Source organism: Dasypus novemcinctus, assembly GCF_030445035.2.
Source record: "Dasypus novemcinctus isolate mDasNov1 chromosome 11 unlocalized genomic scaffold, mDasNov1.1.hap2 SUPER_11_unloc_1, whole genome shotgun sequence".
Lineage (NCBI taxonomy): Eukaryota > Metazoa > Chordata > Mammalia > Cingulata > Dasypodidae > Dasypus > Dasypus novemcinctus.
The window spans coordinates 2553327-2574974 of NW_026688125.1; the positions used below are offsets into that span (position 1 = coordinate 2553327).

General features: G+C 46.5%; 1 long non-coding RNA gene and 1 pseudogene across 1 annotated transcript in view; one reads left to right on the forward strand and one right to left on the reverse strand.

Annotated features, from left to right (window-relative positions):
• LOC139438470 (uncharacterized) overlaps window positions 1-21648 on the reverse strand; it is an 87025-nt gene that overhangs the window by 50041 nt on the left and 15336 nt on the right. The window contains exon 2 of the long non-coding RNA XR_011648129.1: window positions 5549-5670. This is a non-coding gene — a long non-coding RNA (uncharacterized lncRNA). The remainder of the gene's footprint in view (window positions 1-5548; window positions 5671-21648) is intronic.
• Window positions 19227-20148, forward strand: LOC131277350 (heterogeneous nuclear ribonucleoprotein D0 pseudogene; annotated as a pseudogene).

A 21648-nucleotide genomic window follows, 5' to 3' on the forward strand; every position in this document is an offset into this window, starting at 1 on the left:
AGAGAGAAAGCACAGAGATGCTGAATGTGAGGTGTCAGGGGTGGAGATCTGACTGATAAAGCAGGGAGGCTGGAGGGCCCTGCCTTGCATTAAGTTATGCATGCTCAGGTGGCCATGGACAGGGAAACCAGGGGAGCTCTGTCTCTCCCCATCAGCCGAGTCCCTCAGCCTGGTGGGTGAGCCACACGGTGGTGACTGCCACCTTCCCAACTGTTCACTTGGCACCACTGCTGCCCACCTGCCTCCATGTCCCAGTGTTCCTGGAACCTGCCTCTTCAGGGCACCAAACCTCCAACCCTCTCCCTCAGACAGGCTGGAGCAGCCTGGGGCTAAGGAGAACAATGAGGATGAGGAGAGGTGTGGAGGCTCTACCCTGTGAGGTGGGAGGCCTCGGGGCACACCTTGGGCTGACCCGGGCCTCAGGGCAGATACTGCCAGAGAAATGGGGGCAGCTCTGTCCCAGTCAGCCCTTCAGCACTCAGGGCAGCAGGGCAGCATGACAGTGGCTTCCCATAATTCCCTGAGGCTGCAAGCACCACCAGCACCTGCAGCCACTGGGCACTAAACCTCTCTCTCCCTTTGGCACAGCAGTCACCCCCGTCCCTCAGCCCACCAACAGACTCCGTGGTTACCAACTCCCAGCAGGTCAGCGGCTGGATGACCTGTGCTCCTCACTGCTCAGCCCTTCAGCCCCAAGTGCCAGGCCTTCTGATGGGCTCCAACTAAGCCCATACGTGCTGTGACCGCTTCAGGCTGGCTGTCCTTGCCAACAGCCCTTAGAACAAGGGAGGCCTGCTCAGATGGAGGGGAAGTAGTGAGAAGAGGCTGAAGAAGAGTTGCTGCCTGCAAAGAGGTGGGAGCAGCCCAGGAGGGCCTCACCAACATGGTGCAGGACCACCTGCCCTAGACTGACCCAGCCAGGGGTGTGCTGCTGAGGAGGAATCTCCTCCAAGCCTGGACAGCTAAGGGGGCAAGGCCTCCTCACCAGCTTCTGCAGGGTCTGCTGCAGCCCAGAGGCCTGGGAAAGGTCCACTGAGCACTGTCACCCTGCCGACAACCTCCTACATGCAGAGTCTACGTGACCCCCAGCCCATTCCCCTCTCACGGCAGCTTCACCGAGATGCCGGGCGCTGAAGTGAGCCATTTCATCTACCTGCAGGAGGGAAACTGTGAGGACACCGTTTTCTGGGTCAGGAGCAGCTGGCGACCAGAAGACCCTCCTAGCTACACCTCCCTGCCTGCCAAGGGCTGCTGCCATTTCCCAAAGGCACACTGAAAAGGGAGCATAGGCCTGTGCCTGGAAAGGCCTCCACCTGCCCCTTCTGTTCCCTGGGCCTGGTCCAGGTGACTGGATCAGGACTTTAACAACTTGCAAAAGGCAATCTACCCAGCAACCCCAGGAATTCCCCATAAGCAAACCTGGATGTCTTGCCCCAGGCTCTGGGTGTGTTGCTAAGAGCCTGAGGCACTGAGAAGATTTGACCTTGTTCTGAGGTGTTCATAAAACCAAGGAGCAGCAACCAGAATCCCTACAAGGCCTGCCACCCAGCTGGGGGAAGAACAGGCCAGACTGGAGCATTTTCCATCAGTCAACATGAACATTAGAAAATGTCAGGCAGTATCATATGCCCTCAGCTGAGGGCCACAGAAAAGGGGACTGGGCTACATCGCATGGGAAAGTCCATCTGGTTGGAAGATCATGGCTTTCGAAGTGTGACAGAAGTTTCCCAGGGCCTCATTGGCAGATTGCCAGCTGAAGCCACGCAAAGGCCTAGAGCACTTCCCAAAAGGCCACGCCTTCCGCCAGGAGGGGAAGAGCTCTCCAATGAAAAGCACTGTGTGGGAGCACTCCATCCTGAGCACGGCATCCATGCTCTGCCCAGCAAGAGGACATGGAGAAGTCTGCAACCCCGCTCTTCCCCAACACCCTGCCACCCCTTCACTGTCAGCTCCTCCCACAACCTGGACCCTCTTAGGCAAGCTCATGGTGACCACAGAGCCAGAAGGTGGCTCTATTCTGAAATGAAAGCCCTAGCCCAGAAAAAGGACCTAAGCCCCAATCGTGAACCCTCATCTCTACCTAATGACAAGTTACTTCTACACTACTTTTCCAATAAAGTAGAAAAAGAAAACTGAAGAGGGAAAGAAGGTATTTGGAGACCCTATTTCTGCTAAGAGCGTAATGTACAGGCCATGAAGAGAATGACTGTAACTCCACGAAAGCACAAACAGCCGCAGCCATAAATGGGAAAAGAGCTTGAATAGACAAAGCTGCCAAGAACACATACAAATGACTGAAAAGCACTTACACAGATGCCCACCATCATTAGCCATGAGAGAAATGCAAATAAGACACCAAAGATAAAGATGAGATGCTACTTACTACCCACACGCTTGAATGCTGCTGTCAGGGGGAAAATGGCTGAGAAGGTGTGGAAAAACGGGCCCCTTGGCCACTACAGGTGGGGAAATTAAAATGCTGCAGCCAGAAAGTTACACACAGAATTACCATGGGAGCTGGCAATTCCACCCCTAGGTATACACACCAAAGACTGAAGGCAGGTCCTCAACCAGCTATCTGTATGCCAATATTCATGACAGCATCATTCAGGAGAGGAGTTGCAAAGGGAAGAAACTGGGAGTTATTGCTAAAGGGGGATGAGGTCTGGGTGGGACGATGAAAGGAGTCCGAATAGAGCAGTCAAAGCTACCCAATATTTTCATAGAACTCAATTGATGTCACCACGTGTCCCACTCACAAGGATTAAAATGATTTTTATGCTAGGAATGTTTTTCCACAATTGGAAGGAAAAAATCAAGTATGGTCATGACCACATTTATAGAATGAAAGATACAAGCCACATGATCCCCAGCTGTCAAGATGAAAAGACCTGCTCAAGAAGGAAAGACTTTTCCCTAAGATCACAAGAACAGGCTCAGCAGACCTAACAGCTTTTCTGCAGGAAAGTCCATTATCAAGAAAGGAGAGAGGGAATTTCCTGAAGAAGGGACAAAACACCTGATCATCAGGTGTGTGGTAAGAGTTTAATAGGGCAAGCCTGTAGGCTACTGAAAGTCACAAATAAAAGGAGAAATGCTGCCATTAAAAATAGGGGCAGGTGACTGGACCTTTTCCAAAGGAGATACACTACTGAGAAAGAAGCACCCGAGAAGGTGCTAAACATCCCGAGACATCAGGGAAATACAAATAACAAAGGAAGTGCTACCGCTTCCTTAAAACATGTTGGATAACCACTGAAGTGGATATAGAGTCATCAAAACCCTCACACATTGCAGAGAGAAAGATGAAACAACAGTGAAGCCACCGTGGACTCCAAGTTGGTGATGCCTCAATTAGTTAAACATAGAATTTCCACAGGACTTAGCAGTTGCACTCTGACTTTTACACGGAAAGATCAAAAGAGGTATTCAAACCAAATATTACCCAAGAATGATGTCAGTGTCTTTACTCACAATAGTCAAACGTGGAAGCAACTCAAATGTTCAAAAGAGGTATTCAAACCAAATATTACCCAAGAATGATGTCAGTGTCTTTACTCACAATAGTCAAACGTGGAAGCAACTCAAATGTCCATCAAAGAATGAATCAACTAAATGGTATACAGAGGCAACAGAGAACTCTAGAGCTGTAAAAAGGAAGGCAGTTCTGTAAAGAGCTGAAATATGGATGAACCGTGAAAGCGCTGTGCGAACTGAAGTAAGCACAAGGAAAAGCACTGCAGAACTGCACTGAAAGCAGCTGGGTAAATGGTGAACTCCACAGAGACAAATATCGATGACCACACGGACTTGGGGCAGGCGACAGGCAGTAAAGGATTTCCGTTTTGCATGATGGGACATGTCTGGTAATGGTGGAAGGGGAAAAGAGCACAGCATTGTGAAGGTTAACAAGATGACAGTGTTGTGTGCTGTACTAGTCAGCCAAAGGGGTGCTGATGCACAATTCCACAAGCCTGCTAGTTCCCACAAGGGGTATTGATATCCAGTAGGAGGTTACAGATACCAGGCCGTAATGCCTAAGATACTTCCCTTGACAAAGTCTTCTCCCACGTGTTGGAGCAAGAGGACTGGCAACATCAGCCAGGGCGCAGGCTTCCTGGCTTCCTCTCTTCCCAGGTCTTGCTTCTCTCTGGGCTAAGCACCTGTTTGCTCCACAAGGGCAGCTGTAGGCTATGAGGTTCTCTAGGCGTTGCCTGGCTGCACAAGGTCAGCTGAAAACAATCAGGTGAAGGGCTCTGCTTCTTGCTCACCGTGGGGATTCTGGCACGTCGAAGGAGCTGTTTCTATTCCTCTGTGTTCTTCCCCTGCCTCAAGTCCTGTCTTCCTGAGGCTTGCTTCTCTTTCCTCTCTGAGCTGACTTCCTGGGATTCCAGCTAAGGCTTCAGCATCAAACTCCAACTTTAACTCTGTCCTTTGCCATGCCTTTTCTCTGCCAGTCACCACTGCCCACAGGATGGGGCCTCCATGTCCTAGTGATGTGGCCCAATCAAAGCCCTCCTCATACCTTAGTCTTTCCCAGGTTCAGATCAGATGGCAAACACATTCTGATATCGGTTTTTGGAATTCATCACAATAACGAACTTCTACATATAATGAAAATTGGTTCAAGTGGAGGGAAATGAAGGCAACAGATTATAAGGGGCTTGCTCCTGTTAAGGACAGACTGCTCAGTTGAGCTTATCAAAGAAGAGCTCGGGGCTTCCTGCCAAGGTCAAACAGGTGGAAAATCACCCTCTATGCATAGATTGCACAGAAGGTATTACAAAGATTACTGCAAGACAGGTAAGAATATATTGAAAGATATGGATAAAACACTAACTTGGGAATACCTGAAGTGGAATCTGCTCATATGGGACAGCTCTGATTGTGGAAAAGTTGTGACAGGCAGCCAAAAGAGATTCAGACAAAGCAGGTGGCTCCTGTAAATGTAAGTCATTTAACACCTACAGCTTTTTTATCCCATTATCCACAAGATGGTATTGGAGTGAACTCTTTAAACCTCTCATGTATTAAAGAAGGATAGGGTCCCATGAACATTCCTCTTATCTGAGTCTCCAAGCCAGCATTTGGAAATGCACATTTGTAAGCAAATCACAGATAAAGGACACTGACTTGGAACTCACTTAACGGAACCGGTTCTATTAATTCCTCTCATTCCTGCTATCCTTCACTCTGGTGCCTGCCAAGCCCAGACTAAGCCACCAGTGCCCCACAAGCTGGGGTGGCTGTACCCACCTCCTCCCTGGCATGTAGGCCTCCATGCCCCTGCACACATCAGAGTTGCCCCACCCCTATCCCACCTCCTTGCTTTGGAAACATTGGCCACAGGCATTGCCTACAGCAGGGAGTGCCAAGACAGTTGCGATGTGGGGGCATTTTCTTGACTTGGACTTGTCCCCCATGATAGTTCCAGGACAGATGTGGCCATTATACATCCTGCTGAAACCCACTGAATGGACTGGGGAATGTGTCAAGTGCCATGGAAACTAATGCATTGCAGGGGAGCAGTGTTCCAAAATGTACTCACCACATGCCATGAGTAGGCCCCACAGTGATAAAAGAGATCACTGACGTGGAAGGAGTCTGTTGAGTGGAGCCTGGGGTTGAAGAGAACCTCTTCTATTGTGTCTTGTACTGTTGTTTTCTAATCTATGTATCATGGAAACAAAAGAGACAGAAGAAGAAACATGAACAAGAAAGCTACTCCATTGCAGAAAGCCAGAGCCAAATGCCGCCACTAGGTGCCACGTTGGATAAGAAATGTTCCTTCCTCACACTTCCTGGAGGGCAGGGGCTGGATTTGAAGGCAGGAAGAGGGGCAAGGACCCTTGCAGAAGGGGCAGTAGGGGACCCCTGAGCCAGATCTGTGACTGATGTGAGAACCTCTCTCCATCAGATAGCTCACCTGGTCCAAGCTAAGAGTCTGGGTTGGGCCAGGCTGCCAGGTCACTTTTCAGAGGGGGATTCCTTGCCAACCAAAGTTCTAAGGCCTGGTCAAATGGGCCTACCCAGGGCTGGCATTGCCCTGCAGGTCTCTCCCATGGCAATGGTCACAGACATGCTGTCTCCAATTGTATCACCTCCATCTTTTTTAACTGAAAACCTGGCCTTTTCCACTGGTTGCCTGAGGGCTCCTGCCTTGGCTCCCTGCCAGCCAGCCCCTCCCCCCCACCCTGACCCCCACCCCCAGAGGCCTGTCCCCCAGAGAGGAGAGGCTCAGAGACTTTCCTGTTCCTTGTCAATTACCTCTCTTTCTCTGTGTTTCTTTCCTGGGATGAGAGGGGCCCCTGAGGACCTATCTGACTCTTAGAAATGAGCCTGCCTTTTCTCTTCTCACCCTGCTTTTTGGTACAGTATTAATGAACATTTTTCTTTTCTCCAGGTTTGGGGGACCCAAAACGAAGCTGTTTACATCTGGTTGTGAGACTTTTCAGTGGAAATAATTTCTGCTCACTTGAGTCACTACGGTCAAGTGGGATTACAGGTCCTTGTGTTCCGTGTACAAGGTACATTATAAGAAGCCATCATGACCGTCAAAAGTGGTTGTATGGGTTGCTTTGGCATTGACTTGAGTAATAATGATCAGTTTCTGAAAAAATAAAATAAAATAAAAACCGGAAGCACATTTTGCTTGGCCAGAGCACGCAATGCAACCAGGTGATTTTCCTACTGCTTGTTGCTCAAAGCCACCATAGCAGGCGATTCAACATGTATATTGCCAAGATTTCCAAACTAAAGCAGACTACCTTCTCGCTGAGGAGTGGCTGAGTAGATAAAGCCCCAGGTACAGGTGCTCCTGAAGGCTGTGGGGACACACAGGTCTACATTGATGGCAGGTGGTTCTGAGCTTCAGTGCCCTGCCAGTGGGCCCTACTTTGGAATATGTGCTCCTGAAGGTGATGGAGTTGGATTCAGATGGGACCTCCCTACACATGCCTCTTCTTGCACTTTGGCTGAAAATTAGTCTGCAAATTGCCACCTGAAGCGATGTAGGTCATAGAGAACTTCCCAAAAGGCCAGGCCTTCTGCCAGAAGGGTCCAGTGTTCCCAGGGGGGGAAGAGCTCTATGAGTGAGAGCACTTTGGGGGAGCACTTCATCCTGAGCAAGGCATACAAGCTCTCCCCAGCAACAGGACATTGGACAAGTCTGCAACCCTGCTTTTCCCCAGCAGCCCTGCCACTCTTTCATTTTCAGCTCCTCTCACAACCTTGACCCTCTTAGGCAAGCTCCTGGGGACCACAGAGGGAGAAGGTGGCTTGAACCTGAAATGTAAGCACTGGACCAGAAAAAGGACCTAATCCTGAATCATGAACCCTCATCTCTACTTAGTGACATATTACTACTATACTACTTTTCAAATAAAGTAAAAAAGAAAACCAAAAACAGAAAGAAAATATTTGGAATCCCTATTTCTGCTAATAGCATAATGTATAGAACACAAGGAGAACAAGGAGAATTACTGTAACTCTACCAAAGCACAAAGAGCCACAGCAATAAATGGGAAAAGGGCCTGAATAGACATATATGCCTAGAATACATACAAATGACTGAAAAGTACATAAACAGATGCTCAACATCATTAGCCATTAGAGAAATACAAATAAGATACCAAAGATAAAAATGAGGCACTACTTTCTACACACACTCTTGAAAGCTGTTGTTAGGGAAAAAAATGGTTGAAAAGATGTGGAAAATGGAATCCTTAAACACTATGAATAGGAATTTAAAATGCTGATGCCTAAAAGTTAAACACAGAATTACCATAGCAGTTGGCAATTCCACTCCTAAGTATACACACCAAAGGAATGAAAGTAGGGTCTCAACCAAATACATCTATGCTATTATTCATAACAGCCTCATTCAGAAGAGGAGTTGTAAAGGAAGGGAGTTGGGAGTTATTGCTAAAGGGGCATGAAGCCTGGTTGGGATGATGGAAAGGGTCTGAATATAGTGGTGAAAGCTACAAAATATTATCAATGAACTCAATCAATGTCACCATGTGTCCCACTTACAATGATTAAAATGATTTTTATGCTATGAATGTTTTTCCACAATTAAAAGGAAAAAATCAAGTATGGCACTGACCACATTTATAGATGAAAGATACAAGCCACATGATCCCCTCAATTGACTCAGAAAATGCTTTTGAAAAATTCCCACACCCGTTCATGTTAAGGAAACATTCAGAAAGGTAGGAGGAGATGGCATCTTCATCCATATGATAAAGGGTATTGACGAAAAACCAGCTGTTAAGATGAAAAGACCTGCTCAAGAAGGAAAGACTTTTCCCTAAATCAGAAGAAAAGACTCATCAGATTTAAAAACTTTTCTGCATGAAAGTCCATTATTAAGAAAGGAAAAAGAAAATTTCCTGAAGTAGGGCCAAAACACTTGAACATCATCTGTGTGATGGGAGTTTAATATGCCAAGCCTATAAGCTACTGAAAGTCAAGAATAAAAGGAGAAATACCACCATTAAAATAGGGGCAGGTGACTGGACCTTTTCCAAAGAAGATATACTAATGAGAAATAAGCATATGAGAAGGTACTAAACATCCTGAGACAACAGGAAAATACAAATAACAAAGGAAGTGCTACCCCTTCTTTAAAAATGTTGGATAGGGTGGCGGACTTGGCCCAGTGGTTAGGGCATTCGTCTACCACATGGGAGGTCCACGGTTCAAACCCCGGGCCTCCTTGATCCGTGTACAGCTGACCCGTGTGCAGTGCTGATGCACACAAGGAGTGCCCTGCCACTCAGGGGTGTCCCCTGTGTAGGGGAGCCCCACGCACAAGGAGTGCACCCCCTAAGGAGAGCCACCCAGCGTGAAAGAAAGTGCAGCCTGCCCAGGAATGGCACAGTCCACACGGAGAAATGACACAAGATGACATGGACAAAGAAGAGGCAGCAAATAGACACAAAGAACAGACAACTGGGGTGGGGGGGAAGGGGAGAGAAATAAATAAATAAATAAAATCTTTAAAAAAATGTTGGATAACTACTGAAGTAGATGTAGTGTAATCAAAACTGTCACACATTGCAGAGAGAAAGTTAAAACGGTGAAGCCACCTTGGATTCCAGTTTGTTGATGCCTCAATTAGTTAGCCACAGAATTTCCATACGACCTAGCAGTTACACTCCTACTTTTATACTGAAAGGTCAAAATAGGTATTCAAACAAAACGTTATCCAGGAATGATTTTAGTGTCTTTATTTGCCATATCCAAAAGTGAAAGCAACTCCAATGTCCATCAATGAATGAATAAACTAAATGGTATATATAGGCAACAGAGAACTGTACAGCTATAAAAAGGAATGCAGTTCTCCAAAGAGCTGAAATATGGACAAACCATGAAAGCACTGTGCTAACTGAAGTCAGCACAAGGAATAGCACTGCAGAAGTGCACTGAAATCAGCTGGGTAAATGGTGAACTCCACAGGGACAAAATATCTATTAGCACACGGACTCGGGGTAGGCATCAACAGTAAAAAATTTCAGTTTTGCCTGATGGAACATGCCTGGAAATGGTGGGAAATGAAAATAGCACAGGATTGTGAATGTCAACAAGATGACAGAGTTGTGTGCTGTACTAATCATCCAAAGGGGTGCTGATGCACAATTCCACAAGCCTGCTAGGCTCCACTGAAGGTATTTCTTTCTCATAGGAGCTTACAGATACCAGGCTGTAATGCCTAAGTTACTTCCCTTGACAAAGTCTTGGAGCAAAATGACTGGCATCATCAGCCAGGGTCCAGGCATCCTGGCTTCCTCTCTTCCCAAGTCTTGCTTCTCTATGGGCTAAGCTCCTCTGTTTGCTCCACAAGGGCAGCTGTAGACTATGATGCTCTCTAGGCTTTGCCTCTCTCCACAAGGTCAGCTGGAGACAATCAGGTGAAGGACTGTGTTTCTCACTCACCCCGGGTATTCTGCCATGTCTAAGGAGCAGTTTCTATTCCTCTGTGTTCTTCCCTTGCCTCAAGTAACATCTTGATGGGTTTGCTTCTCTTTCCTCTCTGAGCTTACTTTCAGCTAAGGCTTCAGCATCAAGCTCCAACTTCAAGATTCCTCAACTCTGTCCTTTGCCATGCCTTTTCTCTGCCAGTCACCACTGCCCATGGGATGGGGCTCCATGTCCTAGTGACATGGCCTAATCAAAGCCCCCCTCATTGCTTAGTCTATCCCCAGTACAGACCCAATGATGAGCACACTCCAATAACAGTTTTTGGAATTCATAACCATAGCAAACTGCTACATATACTGAAAATTGTTTCAAATGGAGGGAAATGAAGGCAAAGATTATAAGGGGCTTGCTCCTGTTGAGAACAGACTGCTCAGTTGAACTTCTAAAAGATGAGCTTGGTGTTTCCTGCCAAGGTCAAGCTGGTGGAAAATCACCCTCTATGCCTAGATCATACAGAATGTATTACAAAAGATTACTGCAAGACAGGTAAAAATATATTCAAAGATATGGATAAAATACTCACTTGGGATAACCTGAAGTGGAATCTGCTCACATGGGACACCACTGATGGTGGAAAAGTATGTGACAGGCAGCAATAAGAGAGTCAACAACTGCAGGTGGCTGCTGGAAATATGTCATTTAACACTTACAGCTTTTTTATTCTGTCATTCACCAGCCGGTATTTGAGGGGACTCTTTAAACCTCTCATGTATGAAAGAAGGGTAGGGTCCCATCAACTTTCCTCTGCTCAGAGGCACACAGCCAGCATTAGGAGATACACATTTGCAAGCAATTTGCAGGTAAAGAACACTGACTCGGAAGCTGGCTTAAGCAAAATGCGGGTATCCCTTCCTCTCATTATAGACCTGTCATACAAAGGAATATACTCAGCTATTATTTTTAGATTTGAGTTTTTGTCAATAAAAAGTTGTGGTTCATGTTTTAATTTTATATAGTACATGCTGGCAATATAATATTTTTTGAAAATGCAGAAATTTGAATACTCAGCACTATATACGACCTATTCAAATGATGGGATAACCTAAAAAGAGCTGAGGCTTGAACCCAGTTGGACATGGCAGGATCCTGATTATATTCAAAGGTAGGAAAAGTAGCCAGAGAGAAAGCATACAGGGGCTGAAGATGAGGTGTCAGGGATGGAGCTCTGATTGACAAAGCAGGGAGGCCAGAAGTACCCACCTTGCATTAAGTTATGCATGCTCAGGTGGCCACGGCCAGTGCAAGAAGGGGAGCTCTGTCTCTCCCCATCAGCCAGGTCCCTCAGCTTTGGTGGATGAGCCTGTCACATGTTGGTAGCTGCCAGCGTGGTGCTTCAGCCCCCCCTTCCTAATAGCCACCAAGTTCAATTGGCACCACTGCCCACCTGCCTCCAAGTCCCAGTGTTCCTGGCACCTGCCTCCTCAGAGCACTAAAACTCCAACCCCATCCCTCAGATGGGCAATAGCAGATGGACTTAGAAGTACATTAAGGACTAGGAGAGGTGTGGAGGATCCACCCTGTGAGGCAGGAGGCCTGGGGACACACCTTGGGCTCACCTGCACCTCAGGGCAGATACTGCAGGAGAAATGGGGGCAGTTCTGTCCCAATCAGCCCTTCAGCACTCAGGGTGGTAAGGGAGCATGACAGGGGCTTCCCGTAGTTTCCTGCAGCCACAAGAACCACTAGCACCTGCAGCCACTGGGCACTAAAGTTCTCACTCACATTGGCACAGCAGTCATCCCCATCCCTCAGCCCACCAACAGATTCCGTGATTAGAAACTCCCAGCAGGTCAGTGGCTGGATGACCTGTGCTCCTCACTGTTCAGCCCTTCTGCCCCAAGTCCCAGGACTTCTGATGGGCTCCATCCAATCCCATGCAAGCTGTGACTACTTCAGGCTGGCTATACTTTCCAACAGCCCTAGAACAGGGGAGGCCTGGACAGATGAAGGGGAAGTAGTGAGGAAAGGTCGAGGAAGAGTCGCTGCCTGCAAAGTGTTGGAAGCAGCTCAGGAGGGCCTTGCCAACACAATGCAGGACCATCTGCCCTAGATTTACCCATCCAGGGGTGTACTGGTGAGGAGGAACCTCCTCCAAGCCTGGACAGCCAAAGGGGCAAGGCCTCCTCACCAGTTTCTGCATTGTCTGCTGTAGCCCAGAGGCCTTATAAAGGTCCACTGAGCACTGTCACCCTGCTGACAACCACCTACATGCAGCGTGTATGTGCACCCAGCCCATTCCCCTTTGACAGTAGCTTCACCGAGATGCTGGGCGCTGAAGTGAGCCATTTCATCTACCTGCAGAAGGCAAACTGTGAGGCCATCGTTTTCTGTGTCAGGAGCACCTGATGACAAGAAGACCCTCCTAGCTAAGCCTCCCTGCCTGCCAAGGACTGGTGCCAGTTCCTGAGGGCACATTGAAAATCTAGCACAGGCTGGTGCCAGGAAAGGCCTCCACCTGCCTCTTCTGATCCCTGCACTTCATCCAGGTGACGGGATTGGGACTTTAACAACTTTCAAAAGGCAATCCACCTAGCAATCCCAGGAACTCCCCATAAGCAAACCTGGATGACTTTCCTCAGACTCTGGGCATATTGGTAGGAGCCTGATGCACTGAGAGGATTTGAGATTTTTCCAAGATGTTCATAAAACCAAGGAGTAGCAACCAGAATCCGTACAAGACCTGCGGGACATCTCAGGGAAGAACACACCAGACTCGAGCATTTTCCATCAGTCAACATGAATGTTAGAGAATGTTAGGTGGCATCATATGCCCTCAGCTGAGGTCCAAGAAAAGGGGATTGGGCTACATTGTATAGGAAATTCCACCTGGCCGGAAGGTCACTGCTTTCAAAGTGTGACAGAAGTTTCCTGGAGCCTCATCTGCAGATTGTCAGCTGAAGCAATGTAAGTCCTAGAGAACTTTCCAAAATGCCAGGCCTTCTACCAGAAGGGTCCAGTGTTCCCAGGAGGGGAAGAGCCATCTGATTGAAACCACTGTATGGGACCACTCCATCCTGAGCAAGGCATACAAGCTCTGCCCAGCAACAGGACATGGAGAAGTCTGCAACCCTGCTCTTCTCCAGCAGCCCTGCCAACCCTTCATTTTCAGCTCCTCTCACAACCTTGAACCTCTTAGGCAAGCTTGTGGGGACCACAGAGTGAGAAGGTGGCTCTAACCTGAAATGTAGGCCCTGGCCCAGAAAATGTACCTATTCCCGAATTGGGAACCCTTATCCCTACTTAACTGCATGTTACTACTACACTGCTTTTCCAATAAAGTGAAAAAAAAAAAAACCGCCAAAAAAGGAAAGAATATATTTGGAAACCCTATTTCTGCTAATAGTGTAATGTAAATAAAGAGAATTACTGTAACTCCACCAAACCACAAAGAGCCACAGCAATAAATGGGAAAAGGGCTTGAATAGGCATATCTGCCAAGAATACATATAAATGACTGAAAAGTACATAAACAGATGCTCAACATCATTAGCCATTAGAGAAATACAAATAAGATACCAAAGATAAAAATGAGGCACTACTTACTACACACACACTTGAAAGCTGTTGTTATGGAAACAAATGGTTGAGAAGATGTGGAAAAATGGACCCCTTAGATAATATGGGTGGGAAACTAAAATGCTGCAGCCAGAAAGCTAAACACAGAATTACCATGGGAGCTGGCAATTCCACTCCAAGAAAACATACCAGAGGACTGAAAGCAGGGACTCAACCAGATAGATCTATGGCAATATTCATGACAGCGTCATTCAAAAGAGGAGTTGTGAAAGGAGGGAGTTGGGAGTTATTGCTAAAGGGGAATGAGGTCTGGGTGGGATGATGGAAAGGGTCTGAATACAGTGGTCAAAGCTATCCAATATTATCAATGAACTCAATCAATGTCACCACGTGTTCCACTTAAAATGATTAAAATGATTTTTACGCTTTGAATATTTTTCCACAATTAAAGGAAAAAATCAAGTATGGTAATGACCACGTTTATAGAGTGAAAGATACAGGCCATTATGATCCCCTCAGTTGACTTAGAAAATGCTTTTGAAAAATTCCCACACCCGTTCATGTTAAGGAATCATTCAGAAAGGTAGCAGGAGACAGCAACTTCCTCCATATGATAAAGGATATTGATGAAAAACCAGCTAAGATGAAAATACCTGCTCAAGAAGGAAAGATCATTCCCTAAGATCACAAGAACAGACTCATCAGAATTAAAAACTTTTCTGCATGAAAGTCCATTCTCAAGAAAGGAAAAAGAAAATGTCCTGAAGTAGGGACAAAACACTTGAACATCGTCTGTGTGATGGGAGCTTAATATGCCAAGCCTATAGGCTACTGAAAGTCAAGAATAAAAGGAGAAATACTGCACTTAAAATATGGGCAGTTGCCTGGACCTTTTCCAAATAAGATATACTAATGAGAAATAAGCACATGAGAAGGTGCTAAACATCCTGAGACATTAGGGTAATACAAATAACAAAGGAAGTGCTACCACTTCTTTAAAAATGTTGGATAACTACTAAAGTAGATGTTGCATAACCAAAACCCTCACACCTTGCAGAGAGAAAGTTCAAAGGGTGAAGACACTTTAGATTCCAGTTTGGCGATGCCTCAGTTAACCATAGAATTTCCATATGACTTAGCAGTTGCACACCTACTTTCCTACTGAAAGGTCAAAATAGGGGTTCAAACAAAACGTTACCCAGGAATGATTTCAGTGTCTTTATTTGCAACAGCCAAATGTGGAAGCAACTACAATGTCCATCAATGAATGCATAAACTAAATAGTACATATAAGCAACAGAGAACTGTACAGCTATGAAAAGGCATACTGTTCTGGAAAGAGCTGAAATATGGATGAACCATGAAAGCACTGTGCTAACTGAAGTCAGCACAAGGAAAAGCACCACAGAACTGCACTGAAATCAGCTGGGTAAATAATGAACTGCACAGAGACAAAATATCGATGACCACATGGACTTGAGGCAGGTATCAGGAGTAAAGGATTTCAGTTTTGCATGATGGAAAATGTCTGGTAATAGTGGAAGGGGAAAATAGCACAGTATTGTTACTGTTAACAAGATAACAAGATGTGTGCTGGACTGGTCAGCCAAAGGGGTGCTGAGGCACAATTCCACAAGCCTGCTAGTCTCCACTGAAGCTATTTCTTTCTGGTAGGAGCTTACAGATACCAGGCCATAATGCCTAAGTTACTTCCCTTGACAAATCTATTTGAACATCTTGGAGCAAGATGACTGGCAACATCAGCCAGGGTTCAGGCTTCCTGGCTTCCTCTCTTCCCAAGTCTTGCTTCTTTCTGGGCTAAGCTCCTCTGATTGTTCCATAAGGGCAGCTGTAGACTATGAGGCTCTCTAAGGCTTTGCCTCTCTCCACAAGGTCAGCTGGAGACAATCAGGTGAAGTGCTCTGTCTCTCACTTACCCTGGGGATTCTGCCCCATTGAAGGAGCTGTTTCTATTCCTCTGTGTTCTTCCCCTGCCTCAAGTCCTGTCTTCCTGAGGCTTGCTTCTGTTTCCTCTCTGAGCTTACTTCCTGGGATTCCAGCTAAGGCTTCAGCATCAAACTCCAACTTCAAGAATCCTCAACTGTTTCCTTCACCATGCCTTTTCTCTGCCAGTCACCACTGCCCATGTGATGGAGACTCAATGGCCTACCCAGTGAGGTGGCCCAATCCAAGCCCTCCTCATAGCTTAGTCTTTCCCAGGTACAGATCAGATGACAAACAAATTCCAATAACAATTTTTTGGAATTCATAACCATAGCAAACTGCTACATATACTGAAAATTGATTCAAATGGAGGGAAATGAAGGCAAAGGATTATAAGGGCCTTGGTCCTGTTGAGAACAGACTGCTCAGTTGAGCTTATCAAAGAAGAGCTCGGTGTTTCCTGCCAAGGTCAAGCTGGTGGAAAATCACCCTCTATGCCTAGATCATACAGAATGTATTACAAAAGATTACTGTAAGACAGGGAAGAATATGTTCAAAGATACAGATAAAACACTAACTTGGGATAACCTGAAGTGGAATCTGCTAACATGGGACACCACTGATTGTGGAAAAGTATGTGACAGGCAGGAACAGGAGAGTCAGACAATGCAGGTGGCTGCTGGAAATATAAGTCATTTAACACCTACAGCTTTTTTATTCTATCATTCACCAGCACAGCTTTTTTATCCTATCATTCACCAGCCGGTATTTGAGGGAACTTTTTAAACCTCTCATGTATTAAAGAAGGGTAGGGTCCCAGGCACCTTACTCTGCTCTGAGGCACACAGCCAGCATTACTAGATGCACATTTGCAAGCAATTTTCAGATAAAGAACACTGACTGGGGCGGCAGGCTTGGCCTGGTGGTTAGGGCATCCGTCTACCACATGGGAGGTCTGCGGTTCAAATCCCGGGCCTCCTTGACCCGTGTGGACCAGGCCCATGCACAGTGCTAATGCATGTGCAAGGAGTGCTGTGCCACGAAGGGGTGCCCTCCGCATAGGGGAGCCCCACGCGCAAGGAGTATGCCCCATAAGGAGAGCTGCCCAGCATGAAAGAAAGTGCAGTCTGCCCAGGAATGGTGCCACACACACGGAGAGCTGATACAGCAAGATGATGCAGCCAAAAGAAACACAGATTCCCATGCCACTGACAACAACAGAAGCAGACAAAGAAGATGCAGCAAATAGACACAGAGAACAGACAACCAGGGTGGGGAGCGGTAAGGGGAGAGAAATAAATAAATAAATAAATAAAATCTTAAAAAAAAATAAAAAGAACACTGACTCGGAAGCTGGCTTAAGTGAAATGTGAGTATTTATTCCTGTCATGATAAGACCTGTCCTACAAAGGATTATACTCAGCTATTGTTTTTAGATTTGAGTTTCTGTCAATAAAAAGTTGTGATTCATGTTTTAATTTTATGTAGAACATACTGGCAAAATAATATTTTTTGAAAATGCAGAAATTTGAATACTTGGCACCATATATGACCTATTCAAATGATGGGATAACTTAAAAAGAGCTGAGGCTTGAACCCAGTTTGATGCAGCAGGATTCTGAGTATATTGGAAGATAGGAAAGTAGCCAGAGAGAATGCACAGAGGTGATGAATGTGAGGTGTCAGGGATGGAGCTCTGATTGACAAAGCAGGGAGGCTGGAGGGACCCACCTTGCATTAAATATGCATGCTCAGGTGGCCATTGCCAGTGAAACAAGGGGAGCTCCATCTCTCCCCATCAGTCAAGTCCCTCAGCCTTGGTGGGTGCCTGCCAGGGTGGTGCTGCAGCCCTACCTTCCCAACATCCACATTGTTCACTTGTCACCACTGCCCACCTGCCTCCAAGTCCCATGTTCCTGGAACCTGCCTCCTCAGGGCATCACACTTCCAACTCTCTCCTTCAGACTGGCTGGAGCAGCCTGGGGCTAAGAATACAATAGGACAAGGAGAGGTATGGAGGACCCACCCCATGAGGCAGGAGGCCTCGGGACACACCTTGGGCTGACCTCGCATCAGAGCAGATACTGGAGCAGCCATTGGGGCAGCTCTGTCCCAATCAGCCCTTTAGCACTCAGGGGCAGTAGGGCAGCATGACAGTGGCTTCCCATAATTCCCTGTGGCCAGAAGACCCACCAGCACCTGCAGGCACTGGGCACTAAACCTCTCTCATGTTGGCACAGCAGTCTTCCCTGTCCCCCAGACCACCAATAGACACCGTGGTTATGAACTCCCAGTAGGTCAGTGGCAGAATGACTTGTGCTCCTCACTGCTCACACTTTCTGCTCCAAGACTCAGGCCTTCTAATGGGCTCCATCCATGCCCATTCATGCTTTGACTACTTCACCCTGGCTATCCTTCCCAATGACCCCAGAACAAGGGAGGCCTGGGCAGATGGATGGGAAGTTGTGGGAAGAGGTTGAAGGAGAGTCATTGCCTCTGAAGTGGTAGATGCAGCCCAGGAGGGCCTTGCCAACATTGTGTAGGACCACCTTCCCTCAATTTACCCATCCAGGTGTGTGCTGGTGAGGAGGAATCTCCTCCAGTCCTGGATATCCAGGGCAGCATGGCCTCCTCACCAGTTTCTACAGGGTCTACTTGCAGCCCAGAGACCTGAAAAAGGTGCACTGAGCACTGTCACCATGCTGACAACCTCCTACATGCAGAGTTTATGTGCACCTGGCCCAATCCCCATTCACAGAAGTTTCATCGAGCTCCACAGAGATGAAGTGAGTCATTTCATGTACTTCTAGAAGGGCCCTGAGACCACAACTTTCTTTCAGGAACAGCTAATAATCAGGATACATTCCTAGCTAATCCTCCCCACCTGCCAAGGGTTGGTGACAGTTCCTGAGGGCACACTGAAAATCTACGGCAGGCTAGTGTCAGAAAAGGCCTCCACCTGCATTGCCTCCTCCCTGTGTCTTGTCCAGGTGACTGGATCAGGAATTGAACAGCTTTCAAAAATTAATCCACCTAGCAATCCCAAGAAGTCCCCATAAGCAAACCTGGATGACTTGCCCTGGGCTCCCGGTGTGTTAGCATGAGAATGACACACCGAGAGGATTTGAAAAATTTCCAAGGTGTTCATAAAACCAAGGAGCAACAACCAGTATCCATACAAGATCTATGGTCCATCTCAGGGAAGAAAAAGCCAGACTCAAGCATTTTCCATCAGTCTACATGAACATTAGAAAATGTTTGGTGGCATCATATGCCCTCAGGTGAGTGCCACAAAAAAGGGGTTTGGGTTGCACTCTAATAGGAAATTCCACCTGACTGGAAGGTCATGACTTTAGAATTGTGACAGAATTTTCCTGGAACCTCATCTGCAGATTGCCAGTTGAATTGATATGAGTCATAGAGAACTTCCCAAAAGGCCAGACCTTCCATCAAAAGGGTCTAGTGGTTCAGTTGGCCATTTTAGGTGGTCCACAGTGGCGCCATTAAAGTGAGGAGGCAGCAAGAGGGGCTGCCACTACTTCTTTTTCTTTTTAAGTGCAGCCAAAAAAAGCAGGAGTGCATGCCACACGAGAGTGGGAGGCGAGGGGACAGGCCAGGGAGAGGCGCAGGAGCTTTTGCAGCCACGCGTGCTCCCTCTCTGTCTTGTGTGTCTCGCGAGGTAGAGCGGGTGCACGGCAGCAGCGGGGATTACTTTGCTGCTAGTTTCAGTTCAGGGCAGTGGCGGGTGTAGTCTCGGTGGCGGCGGTGCAGGCAGTAGCACGATGTCGGAGGAGCAGTTCGGCGGGGACAGGGCAGTGGCGGTGGTAACGGCAGCGGTAGGCGCCTCGGCAGGTGAGCAGGAGGGAGCCATGGTGGTGGTGGAGCAGGAGGCAGCAGCGTTGGCAGGAAGCGAAGCTGGGACCGGGGGGCGGAACCGTGGCCAGAGGCACCGAAGGGGGCAGCGCCGAGTCGGAGGGGGCAAAGATCGATGCCAGTAAGAACAAGGAGGATAAAGGGAAAATGTTTACAGGAGGCCTTAGCTGGGACACTACAAAGAAAGATCTGAAGGACTACTTCTCCAAATTTGGGGAAGTTGTAGACTGTACTCTGAAGTTAGATCCTATCACAGGGTGATGAAGGGGTTTTGGCTTTGTGCTATTTAAAGAGTCAGAAAGAACATAAATTGAATGGGAAGGTGATTGATCCTAAAAGGGCCAAAGCCATGAAAACAAAAGAGCCTGTTAAAAAAAATTTTGTTGGTGGCCTTTCTCCAGATACACCTGAAGAGAAAATAAGGAAGTACTTTGGTGGTTTTTCATAAGGTGGAAATCATAGAGCCCCCCGTGGACAAGACCAATAAGAGGCATGGATTCTGCTTTATTACCTTTCAAGAAGAGGAACCAGTGGAGAAGATAATGGAAAAGAAATACCATAATGTTGGTCTCAGTAAATGTGAAATAAAAGTAGCCATGTCAAAGGAACAGTATCAGCAACAGCAACAGTAGGGATCTAGAGGAGGATTTGCAGGAAGAGCTCGTGGAAGAGGTGGTGATCAGCAGAGTGGTTATGGGAAAGTATCCAGGTGAGGCGGTCATCAAAATAGCTACAAACCACACTAAATTATTCCATTTGCAACTTATCCCCAACAGGTGGTGAAGCAGTATTTTCCAATTTGAAGATTCATGTGAGGGTGGCTCCTGCCACCTTGCTAATAGCAATTCAAACTAAAATTTTTCTATCAAGTCCCCAAATGGAAGTATGACCTTGGGTCCCTCTGAAGTTTAACTCTGAGTACTATTAAAAGAAATTTGCTTTCATTGATTTATTTCTTAATTGCTATGCTTCAGAATCAATTTATTTTATGCCCCTTCCCCAGTATTGTAGAGCAAGTCTTGTGTTAAAAGCCCAGTGTGACAGTGTCATGATGTAGTAGTGTCTTACTGGTTTTTTAATAAATCCTTTTGTATTAAAAAAAAAAAAAAAAGGGTCCAGTGTTCCCAGGATGGGAAGAGCTCTCTGATGAAAAGCACTGCGTGGGAGCACACCCTCCTGAGCAAGGCATCCAAGCTCTGCCCAGCAACAGGACATGAAGAAGTCTGCAACCCTGCTTTTCCCCAACAGCCCAACCACATGTTCATTTTCTGCTCCCCTTGCACTCTTGACCCTCTTAGGCAAGCTCATGGGGATCACAGAGCAAGAAGGTGGCTTGTGACGGTTTGCTCGGTCGGCCAGCAAACCACACTTCAGCCCGAGGGGTGACCGCAGTGGCTCTAAACTTAAATATAAGCCCACTTATTGTATGAGTCTCCAGAAGTCAGAAAGAGGACCTAATCCCAAAATCTGAACCCTGAGCTCTACTTAACTACTTTACTACAATACTACTTTTCCAAAACCTAAAAAAAGTAAACCTAAAAAGGGACAGAAAATATTTGGAAACTCTGTTTCTGCTAATAGCGTAATATACAAAACATAAAGAGAATTACTATAACTCAACAAAAGGACAAACAGCCCCATTTAAAAATGGGAAAATGGCTTGAATAGACATATCTGCCAAGAATATATACAAATGCCCAAAAAGCATGTAAACAGATGCTCAACATCATTAGCCATTAGAGAAATGCACATAAGATACCAAAAATAAAAATGAGGTGCTACTACACACATGCTTTAATGCTGGTTTTAGGGAAAAAAATGGTTTTGAGGATGTGAAAAATGTAGCCCTTGGAAATTATGGGTTCAAAATAAAATAAAAGTCACACAACCCACTTAAAAAATGGTCAAGAAATTTGAACTGGCACTTTCTCAAAGAAGAAATTCAAATGGCCAAAAAGCACATGAAAAGATCCTCAAAATCACTAGATATTAGGGAAATGTAAATCAAAATTTCTAGGAGATACCATGTTACTCCCATCAGACTGGCAGCTATCAAAAAATAGAAGACTACACGTGTTTGAGGGGATGAGGAGGAATGGGAACACTCATCCAGTGTTATTGGGAATGCAGTAGAATCCGGCCATTCTGGAGAACAGTTTGGCAGTTTCTCAAAAAACTACCTGTAGATTTGCCATATGACCCAGCAATCACTCTACTGGGTATATATGCAGAAGAACTGAAAACAAGGACACAAACCTATGCACACCAATGTTCATAGTGCCATTTTTCATTATTGCTAAAATTTGGAATCAACCCAAAACCCATCGACAG